Raw genomic sequence first — 22,346 nt, forward strand, 5'->3', positions numbered from 1 at the left:
ACATTGATAATCAGAGGCATTTCTCTGTATTCAGGTACTTTAGAATAAACATATTTCACTATTTTTCAAGAATTATTTAAATATGGGGAGGAGAGTGAGTTCATGCTTACATATTTTATTATACTGAAAAGTATATGAGCAAAACAACTAAATAAATGGTTAAAAAATAAGTCTGAGGCCGCGTATGGTGGCTCATGCCTGTAATCCCAGCAGTTTGGGAGGCCCAGGTGGGCAGATCACGAGGTCAAGAGATCGAGACCATCCTGGCCAACATGGTGAAACCCCATGTCCACTAAAAATACAAAAAGTAGCTGGCCTGGTGGCATGTCTGTAGTCCTGGTTATTTGGGAGGCTGAGGCAGGAGAATCGCTTGAATCCAGGAGGTGGAGGTTGTAGTGAGCCACTACACTCCAGCCTGGCAAAAGAATGAGACTCCATCTCAAAACAAACAAACAAACAAACAAACAAAAGTCTGAAACAAATCTAATACTATGTTTTTTTCTCTCAAAATAAAAACAATCACATTATTTTAAATCTAATAATACGCATGGTATTTACATTTCTCCCTAATTTATTCAGATTGCAATGGAGGGTCCCCCTTCCCTCCCCTCATTTCCCCTTCCCTTCTTCCTTTCCCTTCCTCCCTCCCCTCTCCTTCTTTCTCTCTCTCTTCTCTTTCTCTCTCTCCTCTCTTCTCTTTCTCTCTTTTTTTCTTTCCTTCTTTCCAAAAGGGCCTCACTCTTGTCACCCAGGCTAGAGTAGAGTTGCATGATATCAGGTCAAGGCAAACTCTGCCTCCTGGAATTAGGCAATTCTCCTGCCTCAGCCTCCTGAGCAGCTGGGATTACAGCCATACCTGGCTAATTTTTGTATTTTTTTAGCAGAGATGGGGTTTCACCATATTGGCCAGGTTAGTCTCAAACTCCTTACCTCAAGTGATCTGCGTGCCTTGGCCTCCCAAAGTGTTGGGATTACAGACGTGAGCACATACCCGGCCAGGGTTACCAGATTTAATGTACAAATAGATAGCAATTTAGGGTCATCTAAATAGGTATACAGATACAAGTGTATATATCTATGCACATACATGTGATATATAATTACATATGTCATATAGATAGCCATTGTTTATCCATTCATTTGCTGATGGAGACGGGTAGTTTCCACTTTTTGGCTACCTGAAATAATGCTGCTATGAACATCTGCATACAAATATCTGTTTGTGTATCTGTTTTCAAGTGTCTGGGTATATATCTATCAGTGGAATTTTAATCACAATGTGCCAATAATAGTATGTGTGTGGGTGTGGCACTGTGGGTATCTGTGTGTGTATTGATGTGTGTGTGTGTGTGTGTGTGTGTGTGTGTGTGTGTGTGTGAAATAGTAGCATACCTGAACCAAAACAGAAGAAGCTGAATTATACATAAAGGAGAGGTTAGTTCACTAAACAAAATTTAGTTAAGAAATGATCCCTTCCCTCCCAACACTCACAGTGGTGTGATGGGAGGCATGCAGCCAATTACAATACAGGATCTATAAAGAGGTATGGTAATAATAAAAATAAATAAGTATTTGTTCTTCATCCTTGGTTCTTGGAACACAGATCCTGAAATGCCTGGAATCTCTACAGTAATAGGATTGTCTTTTGTATGCCAGTGAGATGACTGGTGGCTGGCGATCCTTGGCTACAGCATGGTTCTGGTCACCAGAAAGACCAAGGCATGACTGGAGGGTTGGAACTTTCAGTCACACCTGGCCACCTCCAGTCAGAAGAGAAGAGTTTGAGTTCAATTGCCAAGGAACAATGATTTCATCAATCAAGTCTATATAATGAAACCTCCACAATAACCCTTAACTGATGGGGTTAGGGAGAGATGATGAACACCTTGAGGTGCTGGGAGGGTAACAGGCCCTTGAGAGGGACGAGGAGGTCTGCAATACCTGCACCAACTCCAGCCTTGTCCTGTAACAATCCTTGTATTTGGCTGTTCTTGAGTTGTACCCTATACAATAAACCTGAGTTCTGTGAGCCATTTTAGCAAATTATCAGGGCCTGAAAGAGGGGAACTCCCCCACAACTTTGTAGCCAAGTAGGAGAGAAGTGTGGGTTACCTGGAGACCCAATACTTGCATCTGCCAACTTAAATGAAGGCAGTCTTGCGGGACTGAAACCTTAAAGCTATGGTTTCTGATGCGAACTCAGGGTGGTTAATGTCAGAACTGAAATTTTAGGACTGGAATTGTAGGACACACAATTGGTGTCTTGAGAGTTGAATGATTGGTTGGTATAAAGAAAAAAATCTCACACATTTGGTGTCAGAAAGTGGTGATAAAAATAAAGAGGCCTCTTCAGAAGGAAGAGTGACCACTTTCCTGGTCAACACAGGTGAGGAAACGTGTAAGCTGGATCATCAGTGCCAAGGATGACATGACAGGAGCAGGGGAATGAAGCACAACAGGCAGAGGAAGCAATGTGGGTCTGGTTGGGGAAACTGGGAAGTTCAGTAGAGCTGAGCTATAGACTCCAGGAGGAACAAGGGCATAGGGAGAAGACTGCAGAGCAGGTTTGAGCTCCATTGCAAAGGTTATAGTGCATGCTGGGAAGTTTAGGATTAATCTGAAGACAATAAGAAACCACTGGAGATGTGGAAGCCAATAAATCACTCAATCTGAGAAAACTGGTGCAGAGCAAGGATGGATTACTAGTAGGGAGGGACAGATGACAATCAGGCTGGTTAGGTGGCTAATATGGGCAAGCTGACAATAAAGCCTGGCAATGGGAAATCAAGAGAGGACACAGAGCAGGGAAACAATCTGGAAAGAAAATTAATAGATTCAATAAAGTCATTAGATGTGAAGTCAAGGAAGATGCTGAGATTTCTGGTCAAGGTTTCCACCTGGCTAATAAAGTGTGTTCTTAAACCTTTAACGAAGACAGAGATTTAGGAAGAGGGAGAAGCAGCAGAAAGAGCACCATTTAATTTTGTCTTAGAGATGTGTAATGGACAGCTAAAAATACACATCTGTGAGATTTCAGAGGAACTGGAATTCTAGGTACTATACAGCTAAGACTACTTGATTTCTAGCTGGTTTTCATATAAATGTGGAATATTTGTCATTTAATTCCAACTGTTTTGTAATGCAAATGTAAAGAAAATTGTTGAAAGAAAATTGAAAAAAGAAGAAACCATTCATAACGCCATTATCATATAATTCTAGGATATAACTAGCTTGAGGCAAATATCTCTTACAATTTCTAGTCTTTAGCTTACACTGTTACCAGCCTGAAGGAATGCAACTATGTAACCAAAATCAACAGTAACTTGGCTTTTCTCAATGAAAAGGAAAATTTCATTTATCACTGTAAAAGGTTTGCCAAAGTACAATATTAAAAATAAGGTACCAATTAAATATCTGTTTATGCTACTCACTTCAATATAAACCAAACCACCCCTTTTATTTTTACATTGACATAATTGAGACAGAATTTAAAGCTTTCTATGTTAAATGATCTACTGGTTATTTTGGGAAATTTGCATACTTTACTAAGTGAGGTAGCTATAAAAAGACCAAGAAAATATTACTAAAAAATGAGGAACGATTTCGGGAACCAAGAATGGTGGTGAATCAAATCAAATCCGAAGCAAAAGTAAAAGCATTCTGGCTCCCTGGATGAAATTTGAATGAAATAATTTGGCTTACTAAGAGGACAACTTTTTAATGGAAATACATATTTCAGTTTTATGAATTTTTTCTAGGATAATACTTTCATTATTTCCTCTTTGTAGTATTACCAAGATGTTCATGTTTTATATCAATCATGTTAAACAACTTTTATCTTTTTTCTTCCCCTAAAACTTTTCCAATCTCACCACTAAAGAGAAACCTTCTGTGGACCAGGAAAAGGTGCCTAGAAACATCCTTCCTTACCAGAAACATGAGTTAGCCCTGTTTGACTGTTAATTCACCATCACCAGCAAAATCACACCCATACTTCAAATGAGCGCTTTAAATGATGTAGTCTGCCCAGGGGAGCTTCTCAACTGTGCAGGTAATGGTCCTACCAAAGAGATAAGGTCAACATCCCAGGAGGTTCAGGATGTTTCAACTAAACCCATGTTTGAAAAAAGAGCCTGATATGGAGCTTGCTTATGGTCTGGTAACCTTTCTTCTAATGTTTCTAAAAACTAAAGGGATTGTATATTCTTTAGGCTTTCTGTGGTTGCTTTATTACGCGATGATCTTAAATGTGGCAGTGAATTTTTGAGAAAAAAACAAAACCAACAGTGGGGTAGCCGCTTCTGATACACTCAGCATGTGTACTTTTGTTAGGTTCACTTTTGCCCCTGTGTAGTAGGTAGAAAAGACCTACAGATGTGATGTATCAATGCTCCTCATACCATTACTGACAGCCTTCTTAAAGTACAACTGGTAATGTAATTGGCATGTCAAATATGAGCATTCCTGATAGCTCTTGAAACGACTGTACATTAGAGCTCACCAATCCATAAAGGAGATTAAAACTCAATTAATACAGACAAAAAAAAAACCTGTTTTAATCAGTCAACCAACAAAATCTTCTCTCATGTGTCTAGCACAGAGCAACAGACTTTGGTGGATGTCAAGTAGCAAACACTTGATAAATATGACCACTATTCATAGTTCCAGGCCCACGGCTGTGTGTTTCCTATACACTGTCACATTTCATTTAATCCTCAAGCCTGCTTTATGAGATGGCCATTATACCCATTTTACAGATAAGAAAACCAAGGCAAAGAGTGCTTACATCACAACTCAGTTTGAAACAAGAGCCAGACCCTGTGCTTGACCCAACACACCTGCTGCCTCAGCTCTCAGCAGCGAGCTGATCTTGCCCACCTGTTGCTACTGGCCAACTCTCAACCAAGACATCCAGCAAGAAGAGTAACAGCTGGAACTGAAAAGAAAAAGGTCATTTTCTAAGAAGACTAATGTTGAATGGCCTCAGTAAATTAATTACACAAATCAGTGAAGTGCAGACATTCACAAAGATTTATGCCATGACAAGACGTGCAGACAAGAGAAGGATCAGCAACCATATTAGGTGCAGCCTCCAAGAAAGATAATCAGGAGAACCACAGCCAGCAATGTGCTCTGGTCCTGGCTGACACAGTGTGATCAAATATTGGCTTATGGGCACCCTGTGAAGCTCTCTGGGGGTTATTCATTTTGACCCTCCTATTCTCGATGCCCTTTTTGCCTCATGAACCCCACTTATCCTTCATGTATCAGATTAAACTTCATCTCCTCTAGGAAGCTTTCCCTGACCCTACCAGGACAGGTTAAGCTGTCTTGTTCTATGACTTCATAAACCCCCATGCTCTTTCTTCAGTATACCTGCTATGATGGCAATTAATTCTTTTATAATTTTTTACTTTTGTCTCTCTTAGCAAGGTCTAGAGGATGGGGCCATGTCTGTTGTGTTCACTACTATACATACATGTATACATACACACATACACCTCAGACCTGGCCATAGTATCTGGAATATAGGAGACAGTCAAATATTTAATAAGTGAATACATAAACAAATCAAATTTATTGTTTTAAATAGAAAATTATAAAGGTGAACCATGTAAAAGAATTTTGTTCTATTGTTATTTTGCTAGGAAAGTAATACCCACAAATTGGGTCAGTCTCTACCTTGCTTTTCTCACTGATAAGTCAACATATATTTAATTGACCATAAGTTGGCTTCCCAGAACTGTACGTACAGGAACGTCCACCAATGAAGACACGAACTCTCAGCACAAGCCTTTACAATTCTTCAATTAAGAGTACTGAAGTGAGACCCAGTCCAGTATGAATTTGTTCAATGCCAGCTGCATCTTCTGAAAAAACTGCCAGACCAGCCCCTCCTTTATCCTATTTAGGAGGATTCCAGAGAGGCTAACAAGCTCAACACTCAGCGCTCTAGCTCTGGAAACACAGAAAAAAAGGAGGTCTGGTTATAATCAATGCCGCTGTCCTGTGCCCTCCTAAGAATGGCATCCTTTCAAGGTACTTTTTCTTCATTAATATCCATCTGCCTAAAGCAAACTCAAATCATTCCTAGACGTCTCCCTCACTTAAATGAGCTGTCAGTCTAAATGGCTGCAGTATCCCACCAGAGAGGGTCACATTCACTTAGGCTGGAGACTTGTAACATACCAGGCAGGTTTCACATGTCTAAGTTGCTGTTACTTAATAAAATATCTTCACTAAACAAAGAAATATTCCAGATAAGTGGCAGCAAAGTATGTGCTGCTGGAAATACTTTCCTAATGCAGAACATTCCGTACTCTACCGAGATGAATTTATATTCTGCTGCCGGTATGTGAGATCTGGGGCTTCTTTATTTGGACTTTTTTTGGTGATCACATTGACACTGAAGATCAATATCAGTTTCTTTTGATATAGTGGATCAGAGAGAGTAGAAGCATGGCAAGCACACCACCACTAACCCACGGCAGGCATCAGTAACTGTCTGGCACTCTGCCTACACGCAGAGTTTGCACTCCAGGCAGCCATTAACAATAAATCAAAATCAATGCTGAAGAAGATGAAGCTCATCTATGAATCCTTCACCAGGCTAACAGTGATAGGGAATCTGTTAATTCCACTAAACTATAGGACAGTTGCTGCTCCATCAGAAAATATCCTACCTACACCCTGATCTGGTAAAGGTCTCAAGAGATTTCCTTTGCAGTAGACTGTATGTCTTCTCACATTCTATTTTATCCTTTTCTTCTGAAATTTTATCTCTGGATTGATAATAAGAGGATAAGAAATTAAAAGTGGTTTGAGATGTGAGGGAAAAAAAGTTCTAAACAAAAATGCTCTGGTAGCTCTCATTCCCATTCTGATAGCTACTATTTGATCCTTAAAATCTCTAGGATAATTTTTGTTAGACAATTCCTATCATCCTGTTAAACCTTTAAGATCAGCCTGGATATATGGCAGAAGAGACTGAGGTAGAAGACAAAAGCTAAGGGTATTTTCAGGACTTCGAATCAAAGGGTTTTCTTAGCCTTAAGACCACACAACACAGACCTGCTTAGGTTTAAATCCAGCTCTGCACAGGCACCTTCAGTTCAAGGCACCTGGCAAATCCCAAAGGAGAGGGGAACTGGAGACCAGGGGAGGAAGAGGCAAAGAGAGACTACAAAACCAAGTGTCCTTCAACACTTCCCTATGAGTTAAGGCTCCAACTTACTAAGTCCTTCCTCTCACTGATAATGTGTTTGCTAGAAGGAATATATACAGGACCATACAAATATGGGAAAACAGTATAAAAAAGACCTTGAAATTTTAATACCATTAAGACAGTTTTTGCCTAAAAATGACAATTTCAAGTATTTATCGTCTGAACTTGCTTCACAGAAACAATGTGGAGAGAAAGGAACTTGTTCCCATGGTAACCTGAGTACTTGATTCTTTTGTTTTAGTGCTATTCAAATGCATTCATCCATATTTTAATTTCTCCCGGACATGAGGATAACACTCCTCAGAAATAGTGATAATGAATGACAGAAAACATATGACAGCACTCCTATCAAAACATTCTTAGAAAAGAGTCTGTGAATTCCTGGGCCTGAGATGCTCTGGGTTATGATGGAGAATTTTTCAATTTACTAGTAATTTCCATCTAATAAAAACTGCCCTCTAATTTTATATATGACCATGAAGACACAGACAAGTATGCCTGTTCACCCTGGGATCTCTGGTGCCTAACAAGGAGCAAACACTCAATAGATATGTTGAATGAATCAATATTAAGTACCTATCATTCCTCCTTTCCCCACCATTAAAGTGCCTTCTTCCAAGGAAAACAATGAGAAAAAAAAAATGAAGCAAGTATCTACCAGGCATCATTTAACAACCACATTAAATTATCACTTCTGATGAGGTGAGGTACTTGGAGAGGCCAGCTTCCCCAGCTATCAGAATCAGGTTGGCAAATATCACATGTGGAAGTTTACACTCATAGCATCCTCCATGCAGAGAAAATAGTTTTGCTAATCCATTGCCTGGCAAAAATTCTTGAAAACTCAAACCCTAGGAAAGGTTTCTGACTTCTAAGGAACATTTCTTTTTAGGATATGATCGCTATAAAACCAGTTATGTGACCTTTTCATTTTGGCTGCCTAGAAGGGTATTGTTGTTTAATCCTCACTCACAGTAACTCTACCAGAAGTGGTTAGACATGCTTGCTCTCTTCACCCCTGCCTTGTTTTCTGTGTTCCATTTAAACAGGCTCACTGAGTACATGTATTTTATTGTAAGTTTCCTTCAGCCTTTTATGGATGCAGTTGGGGTATAAATAATAAATTATAAACAAACTGGAGAATGTGGATTCTTAGTTGCTGCTTGGAAAGCCTTTGCATGCCGAAGCCACCTTTCCTATTGTGGACTGGCCATTCTGGGATAAAAATCAGTACAGGAAAGAACACATTTCTCTTTGGGCACTATTTTCAATTCCTTTTTAGGCAGTGTCCATGATATTTCAAATCCAAATTCAGTCAATGGTAGAAATAACCTTTAAAGTGAGCCCCAAATCCTTGTATGTCTTGTTTTATTAAACATGTACCCCCGCCCCACCCCACCCAAAAAAGCTGTCTTCCTAAAAAAATCATATTCTTTATATTTTTCATCTTTACCTTTTAAAAAAAAAAAAAAAAAAAGAACCAGGAAACAGAATTCTGAAAAACTCTAGAGGTCAATTTCCTAAGCCATAATATCCTAAGAAAAATGATGCTTGTCTACATGAGGAAAATAGAATTTCATTTCCTCTCTGATATTTTCCAATCCTGCTCCAGCTTACGAAGCAGCTGACTCCAGTTTACCCCTTTCACACAACCCTCCCCTTCAACTTTAATCGAAAAGTCTTTAAAATCTTTTCTTTTTAAATATTATTAGCATGGATTAGCAAGCATCAGAATAATAAGATGTATGGGGTAAACAAGTCCTTGCCCTGATTTTAAGTAGATTTGGAAATGATAAATTTCCATTTATTCATTTATTAAAACAAAACAAATGAGTGGAGAAGACAGGGTCAAACTCCAGTCCCGCTACAGACAGTAATCAGCCCAAGAAAGACCACTGGCAACCAAGAGAAAAAGGAAGCATGCCAGGAAGAAAATCTTGTAAATCAAAGACAGCGAGAATAAAAGAAGGAAAAGAAAGAAAGGGTGCTTATGAAGTTTCCAAATCACCTCCTCAACATCAAAGACCAGGCTTTCCACCTTCTCTTTTTCCCAACCTTTGTGTTTTCCTTTTCCTTCGATATCGGTGAAATGGGATCTGTTACCTCATGAGTAAACTCTATAATAATATCTATAAGTGAATACACTTCCAGATAAAGTCCATTTCACAGACTGCCACACTATACATACTGTAGCACTAGCAAGGCTAATTATGTACTATGCACATCACCTCTTCAGAAAATGTTAGCAGGGTATTGGTTGCAAGTGCAAGCTCTGGAGCCAAACCACCTGGGTTCAAATCCTGGCTCCCTCTTTTATTAGCCATGCACCCTTTGGCAATTTTATGTCCCCACATCATGCCTCTATTTCCTTATTTGTAAAATGGGAATATAATGGTATATTAGGTTCTCATGCTGACTAAATGAATTAAAACATGTTAAGTGCTTAGAACATGGTTTGGTGCATGGTACATGCTCTTTAACATTAATTGTCATTTAAAGTGCAATAAAATGCCTTTCCCTTCTATATGAATTCATAGAATTTTCAGGTCTTTTAAATAATGCCAGCAGGCTTTCTTCATATTCTAATTCATGCAGTTCAAGGACAGCAAGCCTCATTCCTATACTGTATTTCTATTAAGTCTGGTGGGCAGGTGTAACAATCCTGCCATACAACAGATCTGCTCAGAATCACAGGTAAACACTTTCTCATCAACTTTTAAAATTTAGTAGGTATTTATCAATGACAAAATTAAAGGAGGATGCAGCACAGACCTTTTTAAGTCCTCTGTGTTGGTACCTCCCCAGTCACTGTGTTACATGTAGGAGAGAAATGAACCAGGGACAACTAACAGTTCTCAGCAACTGAGAAGTGGTGGAACACTTCCTTACATGCAAACACTGTTCTTGGCCTTGGCATAATCACTGTGAGAAAGAAGTCATGTCGCAATTAAGAAGCCCTGAGCAAGGCACAGGCACACTTGGCAAAAACACAAAGGGTGCTATGTTTATTTTTAGAGCCCTCTGTGGCAGGCTAAATTATGGCCATGTACATGTCCATTATTTATGTCTATCATCTCAAAAATATCCACATCCTGTGAATATGTTATCTTACATGGTAAAGGTGATTTTACAGATGTGATAATGATACTGAGATGGGAAAATCATCCTGGATTATCCAGGTGGGCTTAAAGTAATCACAGAGGTCCTTATAAGAGGGAGGCAGGAGGATAAGAGTCAGAAGAAAAGTAGAAGTCAGAGAGAAGATAGTTACATAGTAGGCTTTGAAGACAGAAGAAAGTCATAAGCCAAGATATGAAAATAACTTCTAGAAGTTGGAAAAAGCAAGAAAACAGATTCTCCCCTAGAGTCTCCAGAAGGAAACAGCCTAGTGACTCCATGATTTTAGCCCAGTGAAACTGATTTCAGATTTCCCACCTTCAGAATTGCAAAAGAATAAATTTGTGTTGTTTTAAACCACTAAGTGTGTGGTAATTTGTTACAGCAGCAATAGACAACTAATACATCCTATTAGTCTGTTGTAGAAACTCTCTTCTAACCTCTTGTTCCATTCCTAATAACCAACATCCAGTATCTACATAGGTGTCCCTCGTTACTCATGGGCCCTACTATACAGCATCTTCCATTCCAGAAAGCTGATTGTTCCAGACCCAGTTCCCTTCCCTACCCATTCTTTCAGTGACTACTAGTGAATCCCTACTATTTGCCAGGCTCTATTCTAGATACACAAAACACACAGCCCAAGACAATTCCAACATGAGTCTCTGTCTTCAAGGCGCTCACCATCTACTTCTCACAGAGGCTAGTCCTCTCTGTTCAATTCCCTCAGGGCCCTGCTGCACGCCTGCATAAACAACTGTGGAGCAGCAATGGTGGAAAAAGGAGCCAAATCATTTTCCTTTCCAGGTTCTCTGAAAGACACTCTAAGAAGCAAGAAAGTTTCTCATTAGGCAATGGGCAGGAAGGAAGAAGGCAGGAGAAAAGGGAGAGGGATGAGAGAGTAGTATGAACAAAGACAGAATACTCAGATTGTGTCCAGGCAATGGGGTGGTGAACTTCATGGTTTGCTAATGATGTCAGAGCAATCATAAACTCTCTGAATTTGCAAGCCAGGTTTGTTGTGTCAGCACAATTATACATGCATTTTTTTTTTTTTTTTTTGAGGAAGCAAGAAACGTATGGCTACTGGAAAATTTTCAAAGTGGTCCATAATAAAAAAGAAGTTTAATAATCACTGACTTGTATAATGAAATATCTAGTGCTTGTATAACAAAACATCTATACAAGAACTTAGAAATTACTATTAAATGAAATTAGAAATACAGCCTGGGCCTAGACTGTGCAGAACTTGAAATGGCATATTTGGCAGTTTCCATTCATTTCAAAGTAACAGAATCACTAGGGTGATTCGAAGTAACAGAATCACTAGGGTGATTAGAAAAGTAACCCTGGAGGGAGCAAGGTGAAGGACAGGATGCAGGGCTGGAAAAGGCTAAACTGAGGTACAAAGAAGGTGGTAAGGAGGCCTGCTTCAAGTCTACACATATCATCCACTTAGGAGAAGAGGCTGGCAGTTCCTCAAAATGTTAAACATAGAGTTTCCATATGATCCTTCAATTCCACTCCTAAGTATATACCCAAGAAAAATAAAAATCTAAAACACAAAAATTTGAACATAAATGTTCATAGCAGTATAATTCAAAATAAAAAGGAGAACCCAATATCCATCAATTAATGAATGGATAAATAAAATGTAATATATTCACACAACATATTATTCAGCAACAAAAAGAAATTACTTACACGTTACAATATGGATAAACTTTGAAAATCTTATGCTAGGTGAAAGAAAGCAGTCATAAAAGACCGTATTTTATATTTTCTATTAATATGAAATATCCGGAACAGTGAAATCCACAGAAACAGAAAGTAGACTGGTGGCAGCCTACAGCTGGGGAAGTGTGGGGGGAAATAGGGAGTCAGTGCTAAGGGATAGGGCATTTCTTTTTGAGGTGATAAAATCCTAAAATTATAGTGATGGTTGCATGCTCTGTGGCTATACTAAAAATCACTGAATTATACTATTCAAAGGGGTTAACTGTATGGCATATGAATTGTAATCTCAATAAAGCTCTTTTAATAAGAAGTGCAGCAGCTAGAGAAATGGAGGGCCAGGGTTGGCATCAGCTAGTACTGTTCACATACAGAGCGTTCTCTTTTCCTGCTTCCCCAGATAGCAGGTTTTGTATGTTTCATCCCTTTTCAAGGGAATCTTATGAAAAGTCCCAAGACTTCCACAAGAAAAGAGAGCTGTTCTGCTTGTAGCAGGGTCAGGAGGCCCAGAGCCCAGTTGTTTGGCTTCCCTGACACCCAAATTGGCAGACCCTAAAGTGCCTTCAGGGGATTTCAGGCCTGATGCAATGCAATCTGAAACCACTCTATAGATCCAAATGGCTGAGAGATATGGAATGTAAAGCATCTCTGTAGGGTCAGTGAGAGGGAATTTAGCCAGAATATCCCCACCCTAGTCACACCAGCGAATGAGAGACAGTTATGTCCACACTAAAGCCAGTCCTGCACAACCTTTAACACATTATAACTGTTATCCTTCTGCTTAATCACCATGCAAGATACCCTAGTAAGAGGAAATGATGGTTTCACTTACAGGAAGCTAAGAAAAGTTTGATTTTATACCCTCTTATGAGGCCTTTGGAGAGGTCCGATGCATGTCAGTTTAGTCCAGAACGGTCAAATGTTTCATATCCCAAAATCTTACCTAGCATTCGACCATAACCAAAGAGCTGGCAGACTCTAACTTTGTTTAATAACAGTAAGTATAGAATTATAAAATATGTTCCTCTTTTTTTTTTTTTGAAACAGAGTCTCTCTCTGTCACCAGGCTGGAGTACAGTGGTGTGATCTCATCTCACTGCAACCTCCGCATCCCGGGTTCAAGTGATTCCCCTGCCTCAGCCTTCCAAGTAGCTGGGACTACAGACGTGGACCACTACACTCGGCTAACAGAATGATAAAACATGTTATTTCTTCAGAGAAATTTCTGTAGTATGTATATTCTTAAATCTACATTTCTGACTGCCAGTCAGTAATTTATAAACCATAAACAGTCACATTTCACCAGTGCTGTTCTGTTTTCTACAGGCACTCCTTACTTGTTTTATTACTCTTCCCTGGCTCTGAAGCACACATCTTCTGCAATGGGCTTTTTATGATATTTACTCTTCTCCCTTTTATTCTTGCATCAATCTCCTTTTAAAGAACCTACCAAGCCAGGCACAGATGTGTATGCCTATAATTTTAGCTACTCAGGATGCTGAAGTGAGAAGATTATTTGAGCCCAGGAGTTCAAGACTAGCCTGGGCAATATAGGAAAATCTAATCTTATTTAAAAATATATACATTTTTTTTTAAAGGTAAAAAGAATCTACCAAAATCTGCTTCTAAAAATGTCTCTGGCCTCATTACTCTTTTTCTCTGAAACACCAGACCCAGCTTTTCAAACCGAATTTCTAACTACTGGCTTCTAACCATACAACACTCTCTAAGTAAAGCACACAGAGGCACACCTCACCTTAGTTCTCCCCAACCACCTCTCAGCCACTTTATGCCTCTCAGCCAGCCTAAATGCCTGGACCCACCTGCATCCTGTAAAGCAGAGTCATTGTGAAATCTTCTTTCATTGCTTGCTAAGAATACTGACACTAATCACCAGGACTATGTCACTCACCAGGACACAGAGCAGCTGATTCGTAAAGAAGTAATCACTTAAACACCCTCAGGGAGTTTGCCATTTTCTAGCGTTACCTGTTTTTTTTAGTTGCCTCTTAATAGTTGCAGTGAAAACTACCAAAAAAAGTTAATCTTAACTTTGGCCCATATACATATAAACTGACATTTTGTCATTTCCCTACCAAAGAGCGGCTCCCAAACATTCTCTCCATCCTCACTTTCTGCCACAAAAGCAGAGCTGGCTCCCAGTCTGGTGCAGGAATGTGAAAAACACTAAAGAAACTGCCTATCTGTCATTTACTAAGGGGAAGGCTGCACTGTGATCCTTTCACAGGGTGATAGTCTCCAGTTTAAAGGGAATGGAGAAAGATACTCCTGAGGAACAGAAGGTAAGCACTACTGGATAGCGGCCTGTGGGATCCTGGCCCTGCCAAGGTCACATGACTGAGTTGTCAGCAGCTACTCTGGTTTCTATAAAACGTCGGAGCCCCAAAATGCCTTGGCACCTGTGCTAATAACAAAGCCAGCACAGAATGCTTACCTGTCATTATATCCAATAGCTCAACTATACCTTGCATAATGCTTTATAGTTTCCAAGTGGGTTTATACATATTTCCATTAAACATCAGTACCATTTCCAAGTGCTTTCCTTAGAACTTATTATAGCTATGCAAAATAAATACCATCTGGCTTCTTTCTAAAACAAAACAAAAGATACAGTGTCAATACTTTCCTTTGAAGGGGGAACTATACCACCCTCCTTCAGTTATTGAAAATTGTTCCCTAGGAAATGGTCTTTGAAACAAAACAAAAATCATTTGTAGGTTCTAATTTGTAAATTGGTATTTCTCAGGAGATACAAACCAGAGGCAATTAGCTTCATTAAAAAGTATGTATGGTTTATCTTTACCAAATTATCTACAGGAATGTTAAAAGGACTCAAGATTTTTGAAAATACAATTTTAAAGGTTTTTCTTTTACAAATCTCCAGGTTGTGGTACATTAATTCCTCACACTTTCTTTTCTCTTTTAATATTAGCTTGAAGTTTAACAGTAGAAAAAGAAGAGGGAAGTATTTCGTCTCCCTGGAAAGTTAATGAACATATGAAAAGGTAAAAAGAATTACCATAATGCCTGTCCTCCCTCTCCAACAGTGGAAATCGTCTACAATACGCAGCTTCCACACTGAGTTACATGTGCAGCCCAAGTCAGGCTTAAACACTGTGATTTAGGACTAGCTGCAGGTGTAGGAACAGAGGTCAAAGATCTAACCATTATGGATTATAGAACCTTTCATACAAGATGAAAGGGATGCCATCATATTTTCTTAGACTTTCAAGATCTGAACTTTACCCTCTAGTCTTATGACACAGAATGGTAGATTCATTTTTTTCTAAAACATAGAGGCTAAAAGCATTATATATAGGAGACCCATCACTAGTAAATCATGACTTGCATGCTGAGGGCACTTACACTATGTCTAGAATCTTTAGAGATTGAACATAAAAAATGCTCTAATATAAAAAGTCTGACAAAAGCACATTATTTAACTGATTGCCCAATTGATTTTAAGAGGAAGGAAAATGAAAAAAAGATAAGCAAGTTTTATCATTGAGTTATATAATTGCATTTCCTCAATGCCTCAAATTGCACATTAATATTTATTAATATAATTCGTTAAGATATATTTTCCCTTATTCCCTCCAAACCCTGCTGAATTTGTTGAGGGTCTCCGAGAAACTTCAAGAGTGCCACTTCATGCATAGGCACAAGCTAATTCGGACCAAAAGATCAAGCCAACACAGTGTCCTTCAGTGCTCTCAAATGGATGGCTGGTGGGCTGAAACTGCCTTACATGTGTATTTTAAAAACCTAAATTCACTCCAAACATTTAAAAGTTAAGGAACTGCACCCATACATCTAGATTTCCCACTTTTTCTGAAACATCAGTAGATTTGGCAACACTGAGCTCACATTCCACCATGGCTGGAAAGATTGGGGCCATACTAACAGCCCAGTTTATGGTGATCCCACTACTCAGACCCATCTCACACCCATCCTGCTTTATTCAGCTACATAACCTGGCTGCCAGGGCAGGTATTTGAACTTAGCTTCCTGTAGAAAGAGCTCTGGAGTCAGATCTTGTCTGAATTCTGGCTCCTACTTAGTATCTGAGTACTTACTTGGATACAACTTCTTTAACCTCTGTTTCTCATCTGCTAAAAAAGATAATACTATATCCCTCATAGATTGTGGCAAGGACTAAATAACAAAGTACTAAAAGAACTTACCACAGTACTTGGTGCACTGGGCTGAATAAATGGTAGTATATACTATTATTATCATCATCAAATGACAAGGCATCTAAGAAATACTTGAGAAGATGCTAATTTTCATCCAAGCCAAAAAGGTTTCTGAAATCACTCATTTCAACTCCCCAAATTTATGTTTTATTGAGAAACAAACTGAGATTTTAGTGACTCATTAAACTTTTGCTCTTGTTTGTCAGGAACCTGCAAGCCTCCACTCTACATATGCAGAAAAAAGAATAAATGAACCTCTGCAACCTCTGGATTTTGTTTAGGTGCTAAGACAAGCAATAAATTGTTCATTAAAAATAGTTTTATACATGTTTCAATCAATCTCTTCCCTACCCCTGAAAAGTTTCTAAAGTTAACATGAAGAGAGGAGAGAATGCAAGCTTTCATTAACCTATAAAACATAAAACTTTGAGAATGAACTAATTGCTGCAATTTGCAGCAAATGTTGACAAATGTATGGTTGTAAAATGTTTATCTTTCATTATAAAGGCTTTAGAGTTTGCAAGTTGCAATAATTGATATCTCTGTAAGAACTGTAATTAATTGAGAACTTTTACAGTTCAATTACAGAAGGAGTAAAGGGAAGAGAAATTACATTCAATCATCTCTTCATAATTTTAATGCAATCTTGGTGAATTAAAATTGGCAGAAAAATTTTATCAACTCATATTCATAATCTGAGACAGAAGAAACTATAACAAAAGTTAATTCCAATTATTTATACTATATTGGCAAAAGTCCAAGGCAGTAACATAATGAATTTTTAGGTAGATGGTTGTAGATGGTTGGGGGGGGTCATGGGAGTGAAGGGTAATGCAAAGAATCACCCATGGAAACCTTGCTAATAAATTCCCTTGAAATGGCATAATTAAGATTATGAAAAAGTATTAATAGTACTTGGCTGAATACACTATATTCTGATAATAAAGTAAACGTTGCTGTAAAACCTTAACGATTTCTCAAATGTTGATTTTGGCTACGGCATATGTGAAAATTGGTACTTATGATCCTTAATAAGCATTTTACTTCAAAGTCAACAATGGTACAGCACAGCCTATCCCTTACATGATGACAAGTTGAAGTTATAAAATGCGGACATTATTTATACAATTTATGTTTATAAAGCTAATTATTTTTGTAAATCAAATCACTACAAATGACCAAACAAAACCCTTGGACAGTTCATTTTGTAAGAAGAAACATTTTAGGGATGAACATGTTCCCCTTAGAATGAATGTATGTATCCGTTCTATATGACTGGCTCTTTGTTTTGTTTTGTTTTGTTTTGTTGTGGTGGTGGTTGTTTTGTTTTTTGAGATAGAATCTTGCTGTTACCCGGGCTGGAGTACAGTGGTGTGATCTTCACTCACTGCAACCTCTACTCCTGGGTTCAAGTGATTCTCATGCCTCAGCCTCCAGAGTAGCTCAGACTACAGGCACACACCATCACGCCCGGCTAATTGTTGTATTGTTAGTATAGATGGGTTTTGCCATGTGGGCCCGATTGGTCTTCAACTACTGGCCTCAAGCAATCCATCTGCCTCGTCCTCCCAAAGTACTGGGATTTCAGGTGTGTGCCACAGTGCCCAGCCATAGCTGGCTCTTCCTAGGCTAGCCTATCTTTAAATACAACCTGTGCTTTCTACATTCTGAAAACAAATGAAAGAAGAAGACTCATCCATATTGAACAGCTACTGTGAAACTTCAACAGCATCTACTGCTATTTAGAGAGAAGTGCTCTAACTCCCCTTCACTTTTCACTTCTTTAAAAGTGATGCTGATTACTCTGGTAATCTTCTGAAGGCACAGAGACCATGCCAAGACTCTAGGGTTCCAAAAGTGTATCCTTTTCACATTGATGACAACCAAAATGAGCCCACTGCAACTGCTTCTTGTGCAGAGCCTTTTCTGTCTACAACTCTGTATCTCATTGACATAGTGCAAAGTACTGATCTTCAAAAGAACGCCACAAGAGATTGAAACCATTCTTAAGGCATGTTGATTTCTTCCTTTATAAATATGCAAGAAAAAGAAACAAATTACATCCTGCTTGCTTTCTAGAGCACACCATACTCCTGGGTTTCCTTCTACTCCCACTGACTTCTCCGTCTTAGCATTCTTGGCCAGCTCCTCTCCACCACCATCTTGTCAACATCTTAGTGTTGGAAGGTCCCAGGGCTTGGTGCTCAGCTTTTTCTTCTCTATCTCCAGTCTTTCTCCAATAATCTCATTCAGCACCATTGTGTGAAATTCCATCTATATGCTAACCACTCCCAAATATGTCTCCAGTCTTCAAAGAGCCCAAGTCCAAGCCTACTTACTTGGCTGAATACACTATTACCTGCCTATTTAATAGTGCCTCTTAAGTCTCATAGCCATCTCAAAAGGTACATGTGGGACAAGGGACAAATAACTACTGCAAAACTCAATAGTGTTAGAAAAGGCAAAACTATTTAAATAATTAAAAAGATCACTGGTTGCCAAGCACTTAAAGGGAGGCAGAGATGAATAGGTGCAACACAGAGGATGTTTAGAGCAGTGAAACTATTCTGTATGATACTATAATGGTGAATACATGCCATTATGCATTTATTCATTCCACAGAGTGTAGAACATCAAGAGCAAACCGTAATGTAAATTATGTACTTTAGGTGATAGTGATGTGTCAAAATAGCTTCATCAATTACAACAAATGTACCACTCTGGTGTGGGATGCTGATAGTAAGTAGGGTAGAAGCTGTGTGAGTTGGGAGCAGCATCAGAGGGTATAAGAGAAATCTTTGTACTTTCTGCTCATTTTTCCTACAACCTAAAACTGTTCACAGACATAACGTATATTTCTCACAAGTCTTTCCTGGCTACTAGAAAAAGAGCTGACTAGTGGGAAAGGTGTAATGTCTCTATGCCAGAACCAGATTCTAGACCACTTTCTTTCACTGAGCAAAAAAACAAAATAAGGAAATGCCACACAATTATGCAAATGTGAATACTCAACCTGTTCCTTTTCTATTTCTCTTCTCCAAGCAGCCCTCCAAAACCAGGAGGAGGGAGTAAATTCCTGTTGGGATCATTGATTTCTTTTTACTTCTTGAAGAATAAAAAGAAATAAAAAGAAATCAATGATCCCAACAGGAATTTACAGAAATAGCCACTAATTCAGTATCAGCTGTTAATTATGAATCATCCTCACATTAGAGGGTCACCATACAATTTATCCTCCAAATTGGGGTATCTTTTGAGAATGAAAGGGGCAACTAATAATTACACCCAAACAACTAAAATTATCCTGGGCAAATGAGGAGATGCAATTACTCTAGTCATTTAAAGAGCACTAACTGTATACCAGGAGCTGGTCTAACGGCTTTCCATAGACTGACTCATTTAACCTCCATAACAACCCAAGGAAGTAGTTAGTGGTATCATTTCCATTTTAGACACATGACTGCTGAGGCACAAAGATGTTAGGTATCTTGCTCAAGGTCACACAGGACAAATGGTAGAGAAGGGACTGGAACTCAGGTGGACTGATGACAATCTTAGTCACCATGCTATACTATTTGTAGCACTACTGTTAGCAACATTCAAAAAGTCTCAATTTTTATAATGTTTTATAAGAAGCAATTAAAATATTGTATTTCACATTCCCGAGTTATCTCATTAACGGAAAGTCATGGTTTTTTCTTTTTTCTTTCTTTTTTTTTTTTTTTTACACAGGGACTTACTCTGTTACCCAGGCTGGAGTGCAGTGGCACAATCACAGCTCACTGCAGCCTAGACCTCTTCTGGGCTCAGGCAGTACTCCCATCTCAGCTCCTGAGTAGCTGGGACTACAGGAGTAAACCCCCACACAATTTCTGTATTTTTTGTAGAGATGGTGTTTCACCCTGTTGCCCAGGCTGGTCTTGAACTCCTGGGCTCAAGCAATTCACCCACCATGGCCTTGTAAAGTGCTGAGATTACAGGCATGAGCCACCATGCCCAGCCAGTTGTGCTTTTTTTCTTGTATCTAAACTAAATATTCCTGCTGTACCTTAGGGTAGAATGAGAAGAAATGAAACATAGCTAGAACTAGAAGGAAGCTGGCCACTTCTGGTTTTGCATTTATTATCTATTCTCATTATTCCCAGAAGTGATGTTTCATGAAGTTGCTGTGAACACTGAATTAGTGAATGCTGAACTAGTGGAAACAGCATGGATTCCTGCAAGCCTCTGGTCATGATATTTTCATCAACTGATCAATACATAACCTTGTTTTCTGTGTGTTTCTGTTTAAAGATGCCTTATTTAATATATATGGTGTTGATTCATTACCAATGAACTCATGCCAATGGCACTATCACTGCAGTCACATCACTATGACATATTGTTGGTCTGTTAATATTGAACTCATGCTAACAGCAGTACAGCACTACACTTCTAACTTATAATAATAGCACTATAAGCTTGCCTAATTCACACATTTTCTCTCTAAGACACTACAGCCTTCTTGTACTTTGGAACACTACGCAGTTTAGCCTATGCTTTGGGATCATTTTAAATAGCAAAGTGATCAATAACAAGCACAAAAATAAAAAAAAACTGTGGCACTAAACTGACCATCAGAAGGACTCTTGTTTACAGTATAGGAAGACAGAGCTCTGCCTTGTTCAACCTCAGCTGGAAACACATCTCAGGAAACACATTTTTTGCTGCTCTGCTTGCATGACTGTGAATGACCACACAACTACTGCAAGTATTGATTTGGGATTACAAATAAATTTTAGCAAATAGGTAAATTTGCAAATATGGAATCTGCAAATAATAAGTAACGACTGTACTTGTCACTCACAAATGTATCAGGCTCCTGCAGCAGATGGGGAATTGAGATTTCAATACGGGCAGGCTAATCTGAGTGCAGGCCCCCATTGAGACTCTCAGTGCTCAGGTGACTGTGGGTAAAGTACTTCACCTCCATCTGAGCCTCCCCTTTTGTTGTCTATAAAGTAATAATGCACAACTTTTTCTTCTCTAGGTTAAATAATAGCAATTTCAATAATTTCCAACCTTTCACTTTCCATTTCTAATCTTGTTTTTCAGGACAGTCTTCATAGAACTATCCCACATTTCTCATATGCTAGAATTAGGCTAAATATAGCAACCTGGTTCTGATCTAAGTGGAGAAAATGAAGTGGGATCTGCAGGCACACTGACTTCTCAGGAGCTCAAATGTAAACTTCCTTGAGAGGAAAAAAAAAGAGGCAGAATAACATATACAGTAGCATGCTGTTTTTAAAGAAAAGTGGGACAATAAGAAACCATTTTTATTTGCCTATCTCTGCATAAGAAAATGCTAGAAGGATAAACAAGACATCTAATATAACATACTAACAAAGGTGAAGGGTAACAGAGTCAATGGGGGTGGGCTTCTTAGTGTATAAATAGATGCCATTTGACAATATTTGGACATGTTTTATTTTTTTGAGATAGAGTCTTTGTCACCCCGGACTGAGTGCAGTGCAGTGATCTCGGTTCACTGCAACTTCCACCTCCCGGGCTCAAATGATCCTCCCACCTTAGCCTCCCGAGTAGCTGGAACTACAGGCATGTGCCACCATACCTGGCTATTTTTTGTGTGTTTTGTAGAGACAGGGTTTCACCATGTTGCCCAGGCTGGCCTCAAACTCCAGAGCTCAAGCAATCCACCCACCCCAACCTCCAGAAGTGCTGGGATTATAGACGTGAACCACCGTGCAGAGCCTCTTTGGACTTCTAAGCCATGTAAATATATGGCATATTAAAAACACAGTGAACCACCCTTTCCTATAAAATGGCTTAGAAGTCCTGGGTTATAGCCTTAGCTCTAATTCTAATTAGCTGTGAGATCTAGGGTACTATCTGTAAATTACAGAATGGGATATATGGCCTCTAAACTCAATCCCAAAATTCCATGGAAGTAGTTGATTAATCATAAAACAAAGTAGAAGAGTGAAATGAGCTCAGGCACATCACATGGCTTATGAAGAAAAATAAATTAACAGCAGGTGAGTTTTATCTTA

At 38.9% G+C, this 22,346-nt stretch overlaps 1 protein-coding gene across 2 annotated transcripts in view; it reads right to left on the bottom strand.

The window, feature by feature from the left end:
- The window catches only part of ARHGEF26 (Rho guanine nucleotide exchange factor 26), a 128,758-nt gene that overhangs the window by 58,757 nt on the left and 47,655 nt on the right, over positions 1-22,346 (bottom strand). The window lies entirely within an intron of this gene.

This window comes from Sapajus apella, unplaced genomic scaffold, assembly GCF_009761245.1.
Source record: "Sapajus apella isolate SASKATOON/1434 unplaced genomic scaffold, GSC_monkey_1.0 scaffold4, whole genome shotgun sequence".
NCBI classification, from domain to species: Eukaryota; Metazoa; Chordata; class Mammalia; order Primates; family Cebidae; genus Sapajus; species Sapajus apella.